Source organism: Haemaphysalis longicornis, unplaced genomic scaffold (assembly GCF_048455015.1).
Source record: "Haemaphysalis longicornis isolate Haplotype H1 unplaced genomic scaffold, Haemaphysalis longicornis Haplotype H1 scaffold_11, whole genome shotgun sequence".
Lineage (NCBI taxonomy): Eukaryota > Metazoa > Arthropoda > Arachnida > Ixodida > Ixodidae > Haemaphysalis > Haemaphysalis longicornis.
In genome coordinates this window covers 122,842,185-122,862,967 of record NW_027526214.1, presented here as the reverse complement: position 1 = coordinate 122,862,967, position 20,783 = coordinate 122,842,185, and the positions used below count along the sequence as shown (strand labels likewise).

General features: G+C 47.9%; 1 pseudogene; it reads right to left on the bottom strand.

The window, feature by feature from the left end:
- Nucleotides 1–233: 233 nt before the first annotated feature.
- LOC144160787 (uncharacterized) overlaps nucleotides 234–20,783 on the bottom strand; it is a 277,736-nt pseudogene continuing 257,186 nt past the window's right edge.

The window sequence follows — 20,783 nt, the reverse complement described above, 5'->3', positions numbered from 1 at the left end:
TTGGTCTCACGGTCGAGTCGAAAGACATCGTGATGTGGAAAGCAAGATATCAGTTCTGTATTGGAAATTGAAGAATTAAGCCATGTTTCTGTTAGTACGATTAGGTCGGACTCAGTGGTGTCGATGAGGGAACGAAGATCGTCGCGCTTAGGCAGAAGGCTCCGGATGTTAGTGTATATTAGCGATAAAGATTTACCGATGGAATTTCCTTGGGAAGGTTTGGAAACTGGTGGCTATTGTGGTCGGGGAACTACTTTTTGAGCCCGCCGATCAAAGACGTAAGTGGTTTTGTCAATCAAAAGTTTGTCATGGCGGAGTTTGTAGGGCTTGGGTTGGGACTTGCCGAATTCGATCAAGCGTTTTTGCGCAAAGGGGGTGTTAGGTGAGCAGTCGTGGCCAATGCTGTAGTCTGAATTCTTCAATTTTTTGGCGTTCGAGAGGACGTTTTCTTTATCTTTGTAGTGTGAGAAACGCACGACAATAGGGCGTTTTTTGTCTGTTTGGAACCGACCTATTCTGTGTGCCCGCTCCACACTTCTTGGATCGAGGGATACTTGAAGCGTTTCATCACATAGCTTCTGTACCAATTGCTCGGATTGTGACCATGTTTCCTTCTCATCGTCGTCGAAGCCAAAAAACAGAAGGTTAGAGCGGCGAGCGCGGTCTTCAGAACTGTCAAACCTGTCGGTAAGAGTATCAATTACATTGGCGTTGTGCGCGGCGAGTGTCTAGATGTCATCAACCTGGGTTTTGAGTGAGGTAAGTGTTGAACAGTCGTTCTCTATTTTTGTTAGCCTGGAGATGATGTTGTCGCAGGTGTTTTCATGCTGGGAGAGCGCAGTGCGAATGGATTTCATTTCGCTCAGTATTGTTTCCTGGGAAGAGCGCACGGCGTCTAGTGTAGACTGGATGTCACAAGGATCTTCTGTTGAGGACGAGCGTGTGGCAGGCCCGGGGTTTTCCTCCACATCGCCGCACAACAGTAGCAGTTTCAAGGTGACAGCGGAACAACAATATGCAATATCAACAACACAGCCTGGGCTCGGCAGCACTAGCAAGGCGGCATAAGAAGTGCGTTTAGCAAATAATGAGGAACAATTTTTTACCTGCGCAAAGAACAGGCGTTGCAAATGACGGTTGGCCATCGCTGGCGTGCTGCCGAGCCCGAATCATTGCCTTTGTGTTGCTTCATTTTACTGAGCCAGTAATCTCTTTTTTTAATCACTTTAAGTATGTTATCTGTCATCCAGGGACAGATGGGCGTTGAGTGGTACAATGATCTGCGAGAGTTCCAGTTTGACTTAATGCAGCTTGCTTGTAAGTTTGCATAAAAACGCTGGTACGTTATTGAGACCCTCGTTACCAAGATCTTCGTTAAAGTTTGTTTCTTGTATTACTGTTCTTGTTCTTTCATAGTCCCATCGTTGTGCTTGATATGGAGTATGTTTAATGTTCGAAAGGTGAGTATTCGGAGCAATAATGTAGGTAGGATAGTGGTCAGCGACATTTTCAGCAATGACGCCCGCTTCTACTGAGCTTGGACAGAAATTAGAAAGATTGTGATCAATGATGGAAGAGGACACTTCTGTTACCCTAGTAGGGCATGTAATGTGGTTTTGAAAACCATATGAGCAAAGTAAGTTTAGGTAATCAGTGCTAGAGGGATCTCCAATATTGATGTTAAAATCCCCGCATATGATCAGTTTTTTATCCGTGGTAGCAAAGTGTTGTAATAGGTTTTCAAAGTGTTTTAGAAAAGCCTGAATTCCAGAGCCAGGTGGTCTGTAGATCACACCATTCGTAATTTTCGTACCAAGCTCTACAAACAACATCTCATATTCACTTTCCATTTCCGTTATGTCCTTCAGTTGTTTATATGTTATAGCAGTGGACAAGTAAAGTGCAACACCACCGCCTCTTGAGTCAGTTTTTTTTGGTAGCGACACAAAATGGTAATTCGGTATGTTAATAAATTCCCTTTCTTTCAACCACGTCTCCGATATTGCTATTATACTGCAATAAAATACAAGTCTAGATACTAAGGTTATTAAAGAATCAATATTTTATTAAGCCTTCTAGCATTACAATGTAGAAGGCTTAAAGTTTCGCAGCCAGCGCTCGCCATAGCTGTGTCGATTATCTGTTTAGGTTAGAGGGATGATTCATACTATTTTGGCTAAGTCGGCCAGTGTGGCGATGTGAACTACGCTGGAATTTTCCGTCTTCCTGGCTAGTATTTTCGATTCGGCAACCCATACGAACTTCCACTTCTTTTCCTTTTTTTTTGGGCGATAGCCTTGCCAAGCAGAGCTTTCCATTCAGGACACAGGTGCTCGTTAATGTATACTGGACTGGCATCGGCGAAACCAAAATCGCTTGCCGTCAGCCTTCTCTTCCTAGCGGCCTGCAGCAAGTTATTCCTCGCTGATCTCGAGACAAATCTAACAATTATGTTTGTTTTGGTCGGCTCTTTTGTTGGCACGCGGTGAACGACGTCTCATGTCTGACGGTTCCAGCTGCACCTAAACTTTTTCTGCTATTGTCTGAACGATTTCTGTTAGCGATTTCTTTGGTTCCTGTGGCATGTCCTTAATCTCATTGTTTTGCTTCGTAGTAAACGGTTTCAGCTGCGTCATTTCTGTTTACATGTGGATGACGTACCGCTCAAGCTCTTCCTTTTTTGCTTTGAGTGCAGTGTGCTCCTTTTTCAGCGAGTGAAGTTCCTCTTTGGTTTTGCGCAGTTCCTCAAAAGTCAGGTTCATGTTTTTCATACCATCCACTACGTCATCAAGTTCCTTTTTAAGCCGCCGTTAGCGTTATCCATTTCTTTTTTTAGAGCCTCGTTCGCTTCGACAACATATTTTAGCAGCTCTTTTGTCGACCCTGGTGCTTTCTCCGCCATTGCAACAACGAGCGATCCAAGCTTTTTTTTTAATTTAGAAAACAAAAACAGTGCTCCACAAACCTGCAAGAGTGTAGCACAGGGGTTAGCGCTGCCCGTAGCGACGCTGCCTAGCTAGGATCGCTCGTTGTTCTGCTGTCCTCAGGTCCCAGCTGGTCCTTTTGTAGTCGCCTGTCGCCGGTTGTCTTGTTGGACGCAGACGCATAAGCCTCTGACGTAGCCAGTCGATGCCACGTATTCGATCTGGATCCAATGGGTGTCCACCCATGTCCGATTTGAATGGCGTGCTTTGTTGCCCAAGCTCCGATCCCAGAGGCCGTGCAGCTGAAGAGTGCAGCACAGTGATTAGCGCTGCCCGTAGCGACGCTGCCTAGCTTGGATCGCTCGTTTGGCTTGCTTGGGCGCTGCCTAGCTTGGATCGCAGGAGAACACCGAAAGCAAAAAGTTTATGACGGTGCGGGATGACACTTCAATGCAGAACTGAACTTCTGGCCATTTCGAAAAGTAGTCGATGAGTGTAATGGCGTATCTGCAGTTGTACGGTGCTCCCTGCAGAGGGCCGACGATGTCAACGGCCAGCTTCTCCCATGGGCGTTCTGGCAAGGGTACTGGCTGCAAAGGAGTAGCAGCTGTCTTTGCACTTTTGTCAGCCATCTGACATATTCTGCAGTTCTGAATGGAAAGTTCAACCTGTCTATTCATGCCTGGCCACCAGAACCTTTCTCTTAGTCGAGCTTTTGTCCGAACTATACCCGGGTGAGCTTCGTGGGCAGCAGCGATTACTTGCGGCGTGAGAGACAAAGGAACGACGATTCGTTCTGTCAACGACCGACCATTCCCCGCGCACCAAGAAGAAAGGCTGAACTTCACTTGAGAGCGTCTTATGTGCAGGCCACGATGTGGCGACATAAGTCGCGACTTGCTCCAACTTGCAGTCTTCACGAAGGGCCTGTTGAAACTGCTCCTTGGTGAGGCAAGGTAATTCAACAAAGGACACAACCTCCTCGAATGACGCGTCTTCCTGCGGAGACGGAACTGGAAGGCGAGAAAGGGCATCAGCCACCCGGTTTTCGGACCCTTTCCGATACTCTAGAGTATAGTTGTAGCGAAGCAGCCGTTCCGACCAGCGTATGATGCGAAGGGGCCGGCGGCCAGTGCCTTGCGAAGAGAGGAGATACACCAAGGCTTGGTGGTCTGTGCGCAACGTGAAATTCCGTCCCAACAAGTACGTTAGCCAGTGCTCACATGCCCAAACGCACGCAAGCGCTTCACGCTCTCCCTCTCCGTATTTCCTCTCCGCAGGTGAAAGCGTTCGCGAAGGACAGGAAACACTTCGCAACCTGTGGCCATCGACCTGCTGGAGAACAGCACCCAGTCCGCAGTCGGACGCATCAGTGGACACTACGACCGGATGGGACGCATCAAACATCTGCAGAACTTGGCTGGACGAGAGCAGAAACTTTATTTTAACGAAACTGGCATCTACCGCATCAGTCCAAATGAACGGTTGGTTCTTTGGGAGAAGAGCTCGCATAGGTTATACCACATCAGCAAAACTGGATACAAACTTCGCGTAATACTCCACCACACAAAGAAAAGAACGGACACTAGTAGCATCAGTAGGCGCAGGAGTATTTATAATGGAAGCAATTTTTTCCGGCAGTGGAGAAATGCCTTGCGCTGTGATCTTGTGTCCCAAGAAGGAAAGTTCCTGTAGGCCAAATACGTGCTTGTCGTTTAACTTGAGCCCGGCTTCCTTAATGCGCCGTAGCACAGCGATCAGGGTGGTCAAGTGTTTCTTTTTCATTATTCCCAAACACAATAATGTCATCGACATAGAGGAGAACACCAGAGCATCCTTGAAGGATCTTGGACATCATTTGTTGAAATGCAGTGGGGGCGGACGCCAACCCGAAGCACACGCGTTTAAAGCGAAAGAGACCATCGTGAGTAATGAAAGCGGTCAATCACGGCTTTCAGGATCGAGCAGAACCTGGTGGTAGGCTGATGCGAGGTCAAGCTTCGAAAAATGAGTTGCCCCAACTAGACTGTGGAGGAGTTCTTCAATGTGTGGAAGAGGAAAGGTATCCGTCACTACGGCCTTATTAGGCTCCCGTAAGACGACACAAACACGAATGCCTCCATCGTTCGTTCTTTTGAATAAAAACAATCAGAGAGACCCATTCTGACGCATTAATTAGCTGTATCACATCCAACTGTTCGAGCCGACGAAGTTCTTCCGATACCCGAGCTCGATACCCGATACCCGAGACGATGCACAAATCCCTTGGCTAGGCCGAGGCTTGAGTCGAGAAGGCACGCAAACGCATTGCACAACTCTGCTGGAAGGCATACAGTTGAAACTGTTTCCTGGCCTGGGGCTTGTACGTTGGTAGCACTGGTAGTTGACGCGGTAGTCTCAAGGCAGCAAAGGGACGAGCCGTCAATCTGGAGCTGAAGGGCCTTAATGGCGTCAATACCTAGCAGCGATATGCCTTGCGAAACAACGTAGAACAGAAAGGACGCTTGGCGTTTCTTGTTTACGACCTTTGATAAAAAGCATCCTCGCACGGGGATAGGCTGTCTTGACTAATTTAGCAGCTTCACACGGGGCGCGAGCAGCAGCGCATGCCCGGCATAATGCCTATCCAAAAGATCACCCGCCAGAATGGAAACCGAGGAGCCCGAGTCGATAAGAAATGCTAACGGCGCATGCCCAACTGTCACCTCAATGTGAATTCTGCCGCGGCTGGATGAGGTCATCGACGGAAAGCTCATAGCTTCGTCGGGCAAATTCTGGTCGCTAAGCTCCTTACCACGAACGCCCTGTTGCTTCTTTTTGCATACTGAAGTAAAGTGCTCAATGAGCCCACAATTATAGCAACGCTGACCTTTCGCTGGGCAGCGGGATGACGCGGCACGGCGCTGGCGCTAACCACAGCGGTAGCAGTAAGAGGAAGAGGCGGGCGGGCGCGTACAGGAAGCAGGTTGGTGGGTTTCGAGATGCGGGCGCGTTTGGGTACGAGTTGCAGGCAGAGGCGTGTCGCTACGCGAAGGACGGGGGCAGTGTTCAGTTCGACTGCGGTCATGAGGCGTTGAGCGAGAGCTTCTTGATATACGATGCACGGTGCCTGAAGCAATTTCTCAAAGGTCCTCACAAGCCTGTTCGATTTGTGACGCTAATTGTATTGCTCGGAAGAACGAGAGGGTGGAGCCCTCAAGAAGAAGGCGTTCGCGAATGTGCTGGGACGAGACCGCTTCCACGACTCCTCACGAAGCAAGTCTTCAGGAGAAGCAAAAAAACATGCAGCGGCGAGCGGACGTAGTGCGGCAACGTACTCCTGGACAGACTCCCCTGGGTGCTGAATGCGACGGCGAAAGCGGTGCCTTTCTACGACGTCGTTGCTTGAGCTTGTGAAATGTTGCGTTGAAGTGGCTACCGCTTCGTCGTAAACAGAAGGCTGAACGGCGGTGGCCTTGCTAGCTTCAGTAAGTTTGTCGTCGGCGGTTTACTCGGAAGGTTGAATGGCGGCGGTCTTGCTAGCTACAGTAAGTTTGTCGTCGGCGGTTGACTCACCGATCTGAGAGGCATCTGTTGGAAGCGGTAGACTGGAGAAGACACGTTGACCCTCAACGCCGAGGCTGTGTAACAGCAGGGCCTCGCGACGTTCGGGCGGACATTCGGACTCTCCGGACGCCAGTAGGTTGTTTTCGAAAATTTGGTGCCATTGCGTCCACGGAATAGGAGGGCGGCCGGGTTCAGGCAGGAACGGGGGCGGCGGAGGAAGCCCGATGCAGCTCATGGCGCGATAAGGTGCAGGCGTGGTTACGCCCCCCGAAAAAGACGCATCCTCGTGGCATTGTTATATCGCGGCGGAAGCCGCAGAAGAACGACGAAGCGACCACTGTCGTCCACGGTCACCAACCAAAAACTGAACTTTTATTCAGTGGTATGCATATATATACAGAAGTCACCCGGTGGCAAGTAAAGACAACATAAATCATTCATTTGGACTGATGCGGTAGATGCCAGTTTCGCCAAAATAAAGTTTCTGCTCTCGTCCAGCTAAGTTCTGCAGATGTTCGATGAGTCCCTTCCGGTCGTAGTGTCCACTGATGCGTCCGACTGCAGACTGGGTGCTGTTCTCCAGCAGGTCGATGGCCACAGGTTGCGAACTGTTTCCTTTGCTTCGCGAACGCTTTCACCTGCGGAGAGTAAATACGGAGTGGGACAGCGTGAAGCGCTTGCTTGCGTTTGGGGATGCGAGCACTGGCATACGTACTTGTGGGGACGGCATTTCACGTTGCGCACAGACCACCAAGCCTTGGTCTCTCTCCTCTCTTCGCAAGGCACCGGCCGACCCCCCTTCGCATCGTACGCTGGTCGGAACGGCTGCTTCGCTACAACTATACTCTAGAGTATCGGAAAGGCTCCGAAAACCAGGTGGCGGATGCCCTTTCTCGCCTTCCAGCTCCGTCTCCGCAGGAAGATGCGTCATTCGAGGAGGTTGTGTCCTTTGTTGAATTACCTTGCCTCACCAAGGAGCAGTTTCAACAGGCCCTTCGTGAAGACTGCAAGTTGGAGCAAGTCGCGACTCATGTCGCCACATCGTGGCCTGCACATAAGACGCTCTCAAGTGAAGTTCAGCCTTTCTTCGTGGTGCGCGGGGAATGGTCGGTCGTTGACAGAACGAATCGTCGTTCCTTTGTCTCTCACGCCGCAAGTAATCGCTGCTGCCCACGAAGCTCACCCGGGTATAGTTCGGACAAAAGCTCGACTAAGAGAAAGGTTCTGGTGTCCAGGCATGGATAGACAGGTGGAACTTTCTATCCATAACTGCAGAATATGTCAGATGGCTGACAAAAGCGCGAGGGCTGCTGCTACTCCTTTGCAGCCAGTACCCTTGCCAGAACGTCCAAGCTGGCCGTTGACATCGTCGGTCCTCTGCAGAGAGTACCGCACGACTGCAGATACGCCATTACACTCATCGACTACTTTTTGAAATGGCTAGAAGTTCAATTCTGCAGTGAAGTGTCATCCCACACCGTCATAAACTTTTTGCTTTAGGTGTTCTCCCGTGAGGGTTATTCGGACGTCATATTATGCGGCAATGGGCCCCAGTTCGCCTCTGCGGAGTTCACAGAGTTCCTCAATGATCGCGCCATCCGTCTAGTGCACTCTTCCTTTTACTACCCTCAAGCGAACGGACTTGTAGAGCGGTTCAACCGTGTCTTCAAGGATTTTGTGCAGGTTGCAATGTTAGAGCAGCGTCCGCTTCGTCGAGCGGTAACAGACTATTTGGCTATATATCGCTGCACGCCACATGCCGCTACGGGTGTTGCACCATTCATTCTCCTACACGGGCGGCTACCGAGAACACGTCTTGACGTTGTGGGCCACCCATCACCAACCTTCTTCAGCGATCCTGCTTCCGAACTCTGTCGTCTACGCCAACGCGTGAAGAGCAAACAAGGGTACAGCAAAGAGAACACAGACCGTCGCAGAGCCGCGAAGAAGACAACAGTGTCAGTTGGTTGTTTTGTGCAAATTAAGAAACCCGGAATATCTGTTAAGGGCGGCCTCGCGTTTAGCCACCCACAGAAGGTTGTCCACCATCAAGGCCCATCAACGTTCCGGCTTGACGATGGACGAACTTGGAACGTTTCGAATTTATCTAAGGTACCTGCGCCATCAGCCATGTGGAATCCGCATCATCACGCTGCCTCCGAACCTGAAACCCCGCCTTTGGCACCTGAGCGACCCGAGATCGCTCCTCAATAGCGCAGTCCGAAGCTTCACCAGGTACGCCCACGCTACAAGCTTCAGCGCCAGCTGCGTCGAAGCACCCAGTTCCTCAACGTCGGGTCCAGCCACCGAGGAACAGAAGACCTCCGGATTGATACGGGGACCGTGCGAGGCTGGTGTGTTTGTGTGTAGACTGGTGCAGTGCCAATGTGAGTGCTACGTTGACTTTGCGGAGATGTTTCAGTGGTTCTGCAAGTGTGTGTTTTTGTTCCTGCATTGGTTTGTTATGTAGCAGTCGTAGAATGTATGCTGAATAGTTGTACATCTGACATAATTGTGAGGCGCACAAGCCATGTGTGGTTGTAAATATTTGTAAAAGTTTTGTACTTTCGTACTAATACTAATCCACTAAACATTCCACTAACAATCCCCAATTCACTAATACACGACGTATAAGGAGCTGGTACGCACCCTTCTTTCTACATGATCACTTTGGATGCCTCCAAAGAAGTCCACATCATGCGAGCCGCCAGCTTCAAGCTTTTCTATGCACGTTTAGCCGGCTGCCATAATCAATCAGCAATACGACTTGCCAATACGCCCAAAACAATACCGTATTGCAAGAAGCCACTTCAACCATCGTTCTTCAACAATTCCGCATACCACCATCAATCCTAAGATTTCCTACAGACGGCCCTGGAGAACGGAGCATCAACAAAGCGCCATGAATTTAAGTTGTCGAGATGACGAGGAGTGTTTTCCGCATGGTGTTTTCATTTGAAAGACGCAGCTGTAACCCGGTTTGGGAAATATGACAATATTCCTCAGTAAATGTCAAGTAACAATATTTAATGGTTTATTGTAATTCCGTGACAGCGAAAGCGGGATTTATTGCTGAAGATCGCACTAGACGCCACACCAAATGTGCCGTTTTCTTTATTGAAGGAAAGAAAGACTTTTACGCCGAACTGATCATCAGATTACAAAAAAATGGCCGCGTGCCTGCACCTTCCGCTGGAGATATTGACGAAAGACGGTAGTCGACTGGCGCCCCTGCTACGTAAACGCCTCCCTTCTCTTTCTTCCTCACCCCTTAGGCTTGTCCTCTACCGTCTCGTTCCTCTAAAGATATCACGCCACAATTTTGCTCAAGTGAATTTAAATATAACGCGTTCCACTGCTCCGCACTCGCTGCCGCGATGCCAGCGCCGCCATTTGGAGGTGGCGCGCGTGAATCGAGGAAATCTACTCACGTGTTTATAGAACCCCATCGCCCTAATCTATGTGCGTTTCAAGCGGAACTTGTAACCTATCTACTTGAATCCCTTGGTTCTGTTTCCGTTTGATTTCTAAAAATGCTGTCAGGAGCCATTGTGGCACGGGCGACAGCAGGCGGCGCAGTGAACCTTTTTTCTGGAGTGGATGCAGTATTTCACTTGAAAAACCTAATACCCATGATTTTTTTGTATAAAGAAACATTCTAAAAATCACGCATCTATTGATTTTCCTCATTATATTTGCGTACTGCCTTGTTCTGGCTCAACAATACCGCCAGTACGAACATTGCCGCCGTATTCGCACGTTTACTTTTGGCTGTGGTAATGTTAACCTATTGCGAAACTTCTGTTTCACTTTGGCCTGGTGGCCCATTGGGGTCACACGCAGACAGAGCGAACAAACTTGTGCGTTTTGAGTAGACCGAGAAAGACTATCGTCTTTAAAAGACGTGTTGGGTAATGCGTAGCGTGAAAGACAATCTGTTCGCTTGCCTCTGTGTTCACGTCCCGAAAAAATGGTATTTGATGTTGAGGCTCCGTTGACCCCTTCGCTCAATGAAATAAGACAGCAAACTATCGGATTTACTGAAACAGCCTACAAAGTCGCTGGTGTACCAACAGAAAGTTTGTGTGAAATTATTGGCACTTTAATGCGCAACGACCTCCGAAAACTATTGCCAACAACGCTGCATCATCAAGCCCCCGTATTTCTCTATGAAATCCGGGAAGAAGTCTAGTCTGTATAGTAACTCCTGCGGCACCAGAAACACGTTAAGTGACTCAAGCCATTTTCTACGCTGCTGGCATTTGCCCTCGCACGGCCAGTCGCCTGGGCGTTACCTCATACTGCCATCAAAATTTCTCCTGCAAGAACCCAGCATAACGGCTCCTGCGTAGCGTACGGCAAGTTGTCTTTCGCTTTATTCTCACTGCGTAGAAGCAGGACACATGCATGGTTGCTTCACATACAAAAAACTAGTATTATGCTGTTTCCCTACCGACGCACCCAACCCCGTACACGGAGAAGGCCCGAGCAAGATCGACGATAGCCTTAGCAGCACATGTACGAGACTTCACGTAACCAAGAACAATAAAGGGTTCGCCCAATCGGATTAAACTGTGCTGCACAACAACAAAAAAAGTGGCCAAAAACAACAAAAGCAACCAACAGCCACAGTAGAGCGATGTTGTATCGAGTGCTTCGGCACAGCGCCCTTCAAGCATTTATTTCTTTCTATGCGCACTTCTTTCACAAACCCACAATTTCTAGCAACCAGACCGGTGATCAATAGTAAAAATTTTGATTGTGTGACTAGAGTCCGGAACACTTTTGCTTGAGCTGGTACAGCAAACTTCCTTGACCAGTTTGCAAACGTGCATTAACTAACCCGCGCCTGTGGGTTCGATTGTAAAGCCTTTTTTGTTTAGTTAGTGCTTTGTTTCCCGCATCTGGCGGCGCCGAGCTCTCACGGGCGTTCAGAGGAAAGCACAAGTTTCCCTGTCTTTTTGTGTGCGGTACAGGTGATGTAATTTATTAGGAGTTCAATTTGCTTAGTGGTCACTGCAGTAGGAGTTAAAATTTTATCGCGAGTGTTATTGGTGTATTCCGTTGGATCTACAAGGAGCAACGCTGCCAGATAAATACCTGCAGGGCATAAACAGCGGCATTCAATTCGGCGACGCTCTACTGTGCCGGCCCGCTGCTTACTTCTTCCTTGTAGCGTGTATTACACTGTTGTTCGTGGGGGAGCACAGGTTCGCTCCAATAACACATTTTAGCTTAAAAACTCCGCAGCGTTCTCCGCCACATTAAAATATGGTGGAACCGAATGTCCCTTTTAAAACACCGTGTCGCCTTCTAAAAACTGGGTCTCCCGACAATATTAAAAACAAACGAGACCGTTTTAACTAGGTAACTTGACAGGGCGCAAGCTAAGTGATGGGAAAATAAGAATTTCTGTATAAAAGATTTCAATAATTTTTTTCCATTAAAGCAATGTGAAGGCTTAATGGGCTTGTGGATGAGGAACTTATATCGTCGGAGAGCTGTTGCCGTTAAATGGCTGGGGGTATGTAATATAGTGTATACGTGGGTACCCTGAGCTTGGAGGCCATTTATCGTAAAATGAAAGTTTTTATTCCAGTCTATATGGTCCGCTGAAGAAATTCTAATGATTAACTCTACAGCCATTGTGCCTCGTTGTCTGTACAAAATAGAATTACTGTAGAAATAAAAAGTGTTAATGACGTGGCATAATTTGGAAAGTAATTTAAAAGATAGTCAAAATGAATTTTCTGAAAGTCTTACCGTCATATCCTAAAATTAGATGTTGTTGCAATAATGTTCTTTGTACCACAACACAATAAAGTAGCACAACTAAGTTGTAGACAAATTAGCGTGTTATAATATTATAGTGTATCACATTTATCCTACGGGTGTCAATTTTTATACTACACCAACAAGTTTACTTTGTTGTGAAATTGATTTGTGCTTAAATTCGAAGTGCGATGGTACGCCTGGCCCAGTCTTGATTTTGAAAGTTCAAATTTTTATTTTCCAAGCAAACCATTTGGCAGAGGTGCCGCTGTTTGGACAATTGTATTCTCTCTGTTGTTTCTCAGGTTATCTGCTAAAATTAACATTAAGCTTGACTACACTTTTTTAGACTTTTGACGTTTGATGCTCTACGAATATGATAGTATCAACAGCATAACATAATTAAGCCTACATGATGTGGTAACGAACAAGAATTTGCGATATTTACATATAGGGAGATATTATTTGACTAGGGTGCTTCACCGATATGGTATAATAATGCCTAGAGGTTCTAGATAATTTGGATATACAATAAACGTTGATTGATTGATTGTAGGGTTTGACGCGCCGACGCAACGCAGATGATGAGGCGCGCCATAGTTGAGCTCCGGATTAATTTTAACCACCTGGGGATCTTTAACGTGCACCCACACTTCGTACACACGGGCGTTGTATGTGCGAAGCATCTCATGGTCGGGGCTATGTCACTGACTTGTCGTTGTCGTTGTCGCGCCGTCCACACCCCCACTGCGCATGCTCGGCTTGCTGAACGCCCGGTGGTGTCTTACCCTTCTATGGCTCCTGGAGCGACAGTGTCCCATGTTTCTTCCTGGGCCGGCACGAGACGAGCACGCTTCACGCGCCTTCGACATTTCATTGTCGTCGGCAGCGCCGTGCGTCGGCGAGTCTCGGCGGGCCGTGATTACAAGCAGCCCACAACCATCTGGGGTCCGCTCATTTACGTCACCTTCACCAAGTTTAGGGTTCATCCACTACAACAGCCCTTGAATTTACATTTCGCAGACCATAAGGCGATCATAATCAAAGCGGAACGCCAACGACGGCTCGACCTCACAGACATTGAACATGATGATGATAATGTTTAAATAAAGACAAACTCATACCACGTACAACGTTTGTCTCTCTCTCCATTTAATGCCTCTCCACTCTGCCACCCCCACACCCTCCAATAAAATTACACCATCTTCCCGCAGGTGAACCCTGAGTAGTATGCGAAACAGCCATGTGTTCAACGCAATTTCCCATTTCGTAGTTCCGGTAAGTGAAAAGTGTTCTAGTTACCATGGAAACCGAATGGCAAATATAATGGTAGCTACTTACCCCAACCTCATGGAAACGACGAACTGAAATCTAATGGGCGCTTGGATGGACCCCATGACTGCTTCGCGTACTACTCGGGGTTCCCCTACGGGAAGACGGTGTAATTTGTTTTTGCTTTTCGCCTCCGTCAGGGAAGCGGCCGCCGCGTTGTGCTATGTATAGAGTTGAAAAAAGCGGGAATATCTACTCGAATAATTCCATATAAATCCTAATAAAGAAAAGTGTATTCATCTTTAACAGCATAATCTCTTGTGTGTAATGTTGTAGCGCCTGAATACAGCAAAATCATTTTTCATATATAAAACTATTATGGAGTGGAGTTACGTTTATCAGTGTTAATTACCCTTGGGTTGAAACTGCCGAAGTATCAATTCCCTGAAATTAGATAATAAATTCGAAATAAATGGGAAATACTCAAAAATAGGCCTAGGCACGTGAATACTTATTTATATTGTTGGGATGCCGAGACGCAAGAAAAAAGAGTATTGAGATATTTAGAATGCGTTAGCAGGCCCAGCATCTGGCGTCAGTATTATGTGACATCTCCAAGCAGCAGAAAGCGGCATCCATTTCTGGCCGCTGATGATACGTTCTAAGCCCTTGAAATTTCCGAAATTATATTTCTTCGAATATCCACGAAAGTGATGGGACATTACTCTCCAGGTGTGCCTGGCGCGTAATTAAGTATAGCTACAGTCCCGTCACGCGGCTAGCAAGATGGCATGCTTTGAGCCCGCCACATAAGCTGTTTTGGCGAGAAATATGCCAGAATTAAAATTAGGTGGCGGGGGTAAACTCGGGTAAACTTGTGCAACACAAGATAATTGCTCACTACGGTGGAGACGCGTGGAGAATTTGCCAGTGTGTCGGGCCCACCAGCACAGAACGGCTAAGAATGCGTTTTAGAATTAGACGTTCCATCTGGTGCGGTCCTGAATATATTTTTAGATTAACTTTCAATATAGAGGATAAATGCGCGTGCACTTTCCCGGCCAGACAAGCGGTTGTGGTGGCGGGCCGACATACTAGGTGAAGGCATAGTGGGCTGGAGAAATATATCTAAAGGTTGTGATCGTTCAAGAACCTACATTGGGCATTATTCGGAATACCCGATGGTGTCTAGTCCAAAGAATGCAAGGTAGATGTTTCTGTAATGTTTCTATATAGAAGGTATATCTCTAATGGTAGTTCTAATATGCTCTGTTAAAGTGGAATTGAGTCTTGGGACACCCAAGGCATGTTTTGAAGCGACGGTCAAAATTCAATCACATCGCGCACGTTAAAATCCCTTGGTAGTGAAAATTATTCCTGGGTTTAACCACGTACTCCGGAGGCCTCCACCACGGCGCGCATCATCACCTGCGTAGCGTTGGAGCGTGATCAATCAATCAATCAATCAATCAATCAATCAATCAATCAATCAATCAATCAATCAATCAATCAATCAATCAATCAATCAATCAATCAATCAATCAATCAATCAATCAAACAAACAAACAATCAAATTGCGTCCCTGCCAGACAATTCACCCGGAATATCTTCGCAATACTCAATATTCACAAAGATATCAACGCGGGTTTCGTGCAGTCTGGTGAGAGTCAGTCCTATTATGCAACTGACATGACAGAAATTTAAACTGGACAAAAATATTGAGGGTAACTTACCCGGAGTAAAGCAACAGCTTGATGCCTTAGGAATAAAAACGAAAGTGCAGTACCCATGCAGCACTGCCACCCAGGTGCTGAGGATGAGGACGCGAGTTCAATTCGCGGCCGCGGTGGGCGCCGTCTTTCTGAAGGAGAAAAGCAAAAACCATTTATGTGTTCGAGATTTCTGTGCATGTTGAGGATCCTAAGGTGGTCATAAATAATCCGGAACCCTCCACTACGGCGCGCCTCATCACCTGTGAAGCGTCGGCGCGTAAACACCACAATCAATCAACTGCCACCCAGGAATGAGTGAAAGCACTGACAGTCCAGGTTAGTTCTTTATCGCGGTGGGTGAATGAGCCTGAAAACAGGTCGCGACGCAATAACCCTTATTTTACGGCATTTATGATGAACGCGAAAATAGCCAAGATTCTGGCGCGAAAGTACTTCTTCTCATGTGCTCTGCTTACGTGGAATTGAGTGTTGGGCCACCTGAGGCTCGTTACGAAGCGCGCCTAAAACTCAATCACTAGGCTGAACTTAGAGATCTCCAGGTGGTCGAAATAATTCCCGAGGCCTCAACCAAGGCGCGCCCCATCACCGGTGTAGCGTTGGCGCGTGGAATCACATATTCGACCGATCAATCAATCAATCAATCAATCAATCAATCAATCAATCAATCAATCAATCAATCAATCAATCAATCAATCAATCAATCAATCAATCAATCAATCAATCAATCAATCAAATTGACGGAAAGCCAGTCGATCCATCCGAGGAAATCACCGCAATATTCAGTGCACACAAAGATATCCTGGCGCGTTTCGCACAGTCAACTAACCGTCAGGCCCATGTTGCAACTTACATAAAAACAATTAAGCTGTGTAAAGCAACATTGTGGATAACCTTGCGAAGTAAAACAAAAGCTTGACGCCTTAGGAATAAAAATGAAAGCGCTATATCTCGACAAAAATGCCACCCAGGAATCTGCGATAGCATTGACAGCATAGGTTGATTCTTTGCTGTTGTGGGTGAATAAACCAGAAAACCAGTCGCTCCATAACAACTTTTCATTTTAGCGCATTGTCGACGAACGTGCCATTAGAAAAGAGTGTTAGTGAAAGTACTGAAAGCATTTTCAGGTCTAGTGGATCTGTTCCCAAGTTGTGTAATAAAACGTGCCCGTCGTCTTGGCACATACAGCCGTACAACATTTGAACAACAAATGTTGTACTGTTATTGCTACGTTTCAAATCTTCAAAAAAGATAAAATGCTCGTGGCACGGAGAACGATTCAACAGAAGCACGTATGAAAGTGAAACTTTTTGTTTAGATGCACGTCAGAGTCCCGAGAAGCTTGCCACACACGCAAAACACGAGCTGTGTGAGCTCGCATTTCAACAAGTAAAAAGCTAGTGAATAACCAAGAAAACTTAACGTTGAACCCAACCACAGCCTACGTAATCCTTACCGAGTAAACAGCTCCTTACCGAGTAAACCGAGCCACCTCGCTCAGTCTCCCGAAAATAAATTTAGGGGGATGAGACAGGCCGTGAGCATAACTTACGTTTGTAACATCTTTATTATATCCAATGAAGTAGAGTCACTAGAATCCGCGTTAGACACCTGTGGCCCCGACATGTTAGTATTAGCAGAAACAATGTTAACATAGCGAACTTCTACCAACAAAACCTTTTTTATGGCTCATACGTTCTCAATGTATCGCCGCCACTGCACAAAAATTTGAAGGCGGTTATGTTATGCTAGTCATTTCAAACAACTGACCATCATCTAACATACATGTACAAAGTGATTTCAGAATGTGTGGGCGGCGTTGGACGAAATTTATCAATCAATCACGGCCGTGAGCAACGAATTTTATCAATCAAGGCCGTGAGCATAACTTACGTTTGTAACATCTTTATTATATGCAATGAAGTAGAGTCACTAGAAACCGCGTTAGACACCTGTGGCCCCGACATGTTAGTATTAGCAGAAACAATGTTAACATAGCGAACTTCTACCAACAAAACCTTTTTTATGGCTCATAAGTTCTTAATGTATCGCCGCCACTGCACAAAAATTTGAAGGCGGTTATGTTATGCTAGTCATTTCAAACAACTGACCAACAACTAACATACATGTACAGAGTGATTTCAGAATGTGTGGGCGGCGTTGGACGAAGTTTATAATCCAAAGGTAGACTTGCTGTCGGTTACCTCCCCTCCCCCACACGCAGACTACCAGTTTTGTAATGAGTTTTATGATGTTACTTACTCTGTTCAAACTCGGTATTCGGATTTCTCGGTATTTCTGCTGGAGAATTTTACCTTTCCTAATATAGCCTTTGCGCAGGTTTCCCAACTATTGCCCACATTATTTCGCTAGGCAGAGACTTTCTATACTTTTCGAGAACATTCTCATTCGCCGAAGTTGTCCCGTAACAATGTAGAACATCCTAGACTACTGCAAACATTTTTGAGCTTTAATTAGCCTCCACGCCGGACCTAATATCAGCGATTGCTTTCCCATTTAGCTCGAGCCCCCATTCATCATTGTTTTTTGTATTGGCATGTCCCGTCCGGAAGCGCCAGTATCAACTAAAGTGATACAAAACCACGGGAAAGCCAACTTTAAAACTATCAAAAACAGTAAGGCACTTTTATTAAAATATTTTGGATGGATTTGAATAAGCAAAGCGTACAAGAAAATTAGCATTCGTTAACAGAAAAGCTGAATCAGCCAATTAAATTTTCTTTCCTACATACTTTGTTGTACCTAATGACGAAATGACGAGGTACAATGTTCATTTTAAGGGGCCACCCAATTAAAAGCAACGCCTTACCAAATCAGTGTGGAAGACTTCTTCCTCTGCGCCTAGTTCTACTTCTAAAGTGGAACACGACGTTCACAGAGAAGCCCTAAAACACAAAAGATAATTTTCTGCATATCACTATGTTTAGAGAAGACGCGTTCTACCTGCTGCGCTTGTTTCTCCTTGCAAATTTCTGCTAATTGCGCCGGTAATTACCCGAACTATTGCGAAAGTGCATTAGCGAATGTGCGAACCTACGGGGATTCTCTGGACACCCAAATTCGAGGTAGCGGGACATTTTTTCGGAATTTAGAGACGTCTGTGCCTCGCGAGAAGCACCCGCCATTAGGCCTCACGTCGAATTCGGCTCTGCCGAGGAAAGCAGTAGGCCTGGCTATCAGGCCCCACCGAACGGAGTCCCACGTTTTCGATTTTGGAGACCAAGCATCGTTTTTTGACCTAACATGGCTACCGCATGCGTGTAGAAGTCGATGACCCTGAGATTTCTGCACAACAAGTGAACAGAGCCCACGGATGGAAAACTGCTTGGGAAAAAATCAAGCAGAACGGCTCGATGGACCTAAGCCTAGCGGGCAGAAAAAAAGGCAGCCAAAATGGCTCCAAGGCCAAGTCGAAGATCAGTACTAACGTCAATGGGCAGGCCGTCGACCTCGACGGCGCCACGGGGTGCGTTCTACGTCAGCAAAGGACGCAGAAGATAAACAAGGGGTAATTGCTAAAGTCGGCGTGGCTGCCGGAGCTGCGGCGCGACGACACAAAAGTCATTATGAGGCCGCGCAGACGGCTTCGTGAGAGCCAAGTGTCGCGGACAGAAGTCAGCCGAGCAGTAACGGGGGCGCCTCAGATGCACGAAATGGAAGCAAGAGCCGACGCAATTTGCTTGAACAAACAGCAAAATATATGCATCATAAGTACACCATCCCGGGACAGCGCAGACAAGTAGGCGACCGTAGAGTGCATCGATGTTCGAGGCACGGCGAACGCTGTCAGCGCCTACGAGTCGGCCCCCCGAAGCACCGTCAAGGGTGTTATACACGGCGTTACCCTGGAGGACACGGCCCAAGAGATCCAAGACCCAATTGTGCACAAATAAATCTGACTGCGGTTCAAGCCAATCGCATCGGCGAGATGAAGACCGTCGTGATTGCGTTTGAGGGGCCTAAGGACCCGAATTACGTGAAGTACGCCAACGTCTTGATGGAATGCACATTACATAGGAAACAAATAAATGTTTGCTATCAATGTGGAAGAGTGCACTACCGAATGTATGTCTGCCCGAACACGCAAGGTCATATCTGCCGGGGCTGCGAAATGGGCAACCCGGACGATCAACACGGGTGGGGCCCCAAGTGCGCACTGTGCAGTGGAAAGCGCATGACTGGCGACCGCAGACGAAAAGCCAAGTACAAGACGCCGTACGCGGCCAGACGCCGCTGTTGGGAAAGCCAGCACGCGGAGGAAGAGTTCGACGAAAGAGACCAAAAGAAGAGAGGTCATGCCAGGCGACCCTAACGGAGATCTGTTTCGCGGAGCCGATCGAGGACGCCGGCAAGCGTGGGCGGCGGCAGAAACCCAAGCCGACACCACCGCCACCACAGCCAGTCATTCTTCCGCTCCCGCGGCCGCACACCATCAACCGGGCGCGGTGGAGCGGAGGTGCCGCCGGCGACCGCCGCTGGGACATGGTCAACAGGGGCTCGAACGGAAGACAACAGACGTCACGTTCGAGATCGAGGGGCAGCTCCCCGTCATGGACCACATCCAGTTTCCGGGCCAGCTCCAGGGCGAGTTCCAGATCGGGGACCAGGCCGCGCACACGCCGATGGAGCCTGCTCCTCGAGAGAAAGGTGGGCTAGGCAGATAGATCTCCCATAGCTGGAGCGGAAGAGTTTCCGCCACTCGTACCTAGGGCGATAACTTCCCACATCCCCCTACGCAACCCCACACGTCTAACCAAGTAGCATCAGCTGCCAAGCCGAATAACGGGAGTGCCGAACTCAGAGGAATCTTAGAAACACAGAACGCACAAATTAAATTTCTGATGGATAAGATCGAGAAACTGGCCAGCGAAAATAGAGCGACCACAGCGGTTGCTCAGCAAGCAGCAGCGAGAGCAGCAGCCGCGGGCCCATGGAGGAGCAGAGAACGATGGCGCGGAGGGAGACGCTGCCAGCCCGCATAATTCGGGAAGGGGTGGCGAAGACCGCAAAGGAAGCGTCGAGCAGCCAAGAGGCGATAGACACCGAGGCTACCCCAGGCAGCGAGGCCGGCAAAGCCGCAGCCCCAGTGCCGGAGGTAGAGAAACGAAGTTGGTGCAGGATGATTGAGGAGAAGCTGGAAGCGATCCTCGCAGCAGTCAACCAAGTTAGCGTCAGGGTTGACAACCTTGAAGTAAAGGTTGAAACATTATCCATAAAGCACGAACGACTGGCGGCGCGCGTGAATGCCATGGCCGCCAACAACACAGCGCCGGGCACCTAGGGACATCCCCCCCCCCTCTCGAGAAATATGCCCCAACACCACGACGAGTCACCGAGCTCGTGTGGGTCCCGGCTCACTTGCTCGTGGAAGGGAACGTCACCGCTGATCACTATGCCCTAGAACAAGACATCTGGGCCGAGGAAGAGCAAACGCATCCCTTCACGAGTTATAAGGAGATCGCCTGCCTAACACAAAGAAATTAGAACGAGGCTTCCGAAGCAGAACAAGCAATTA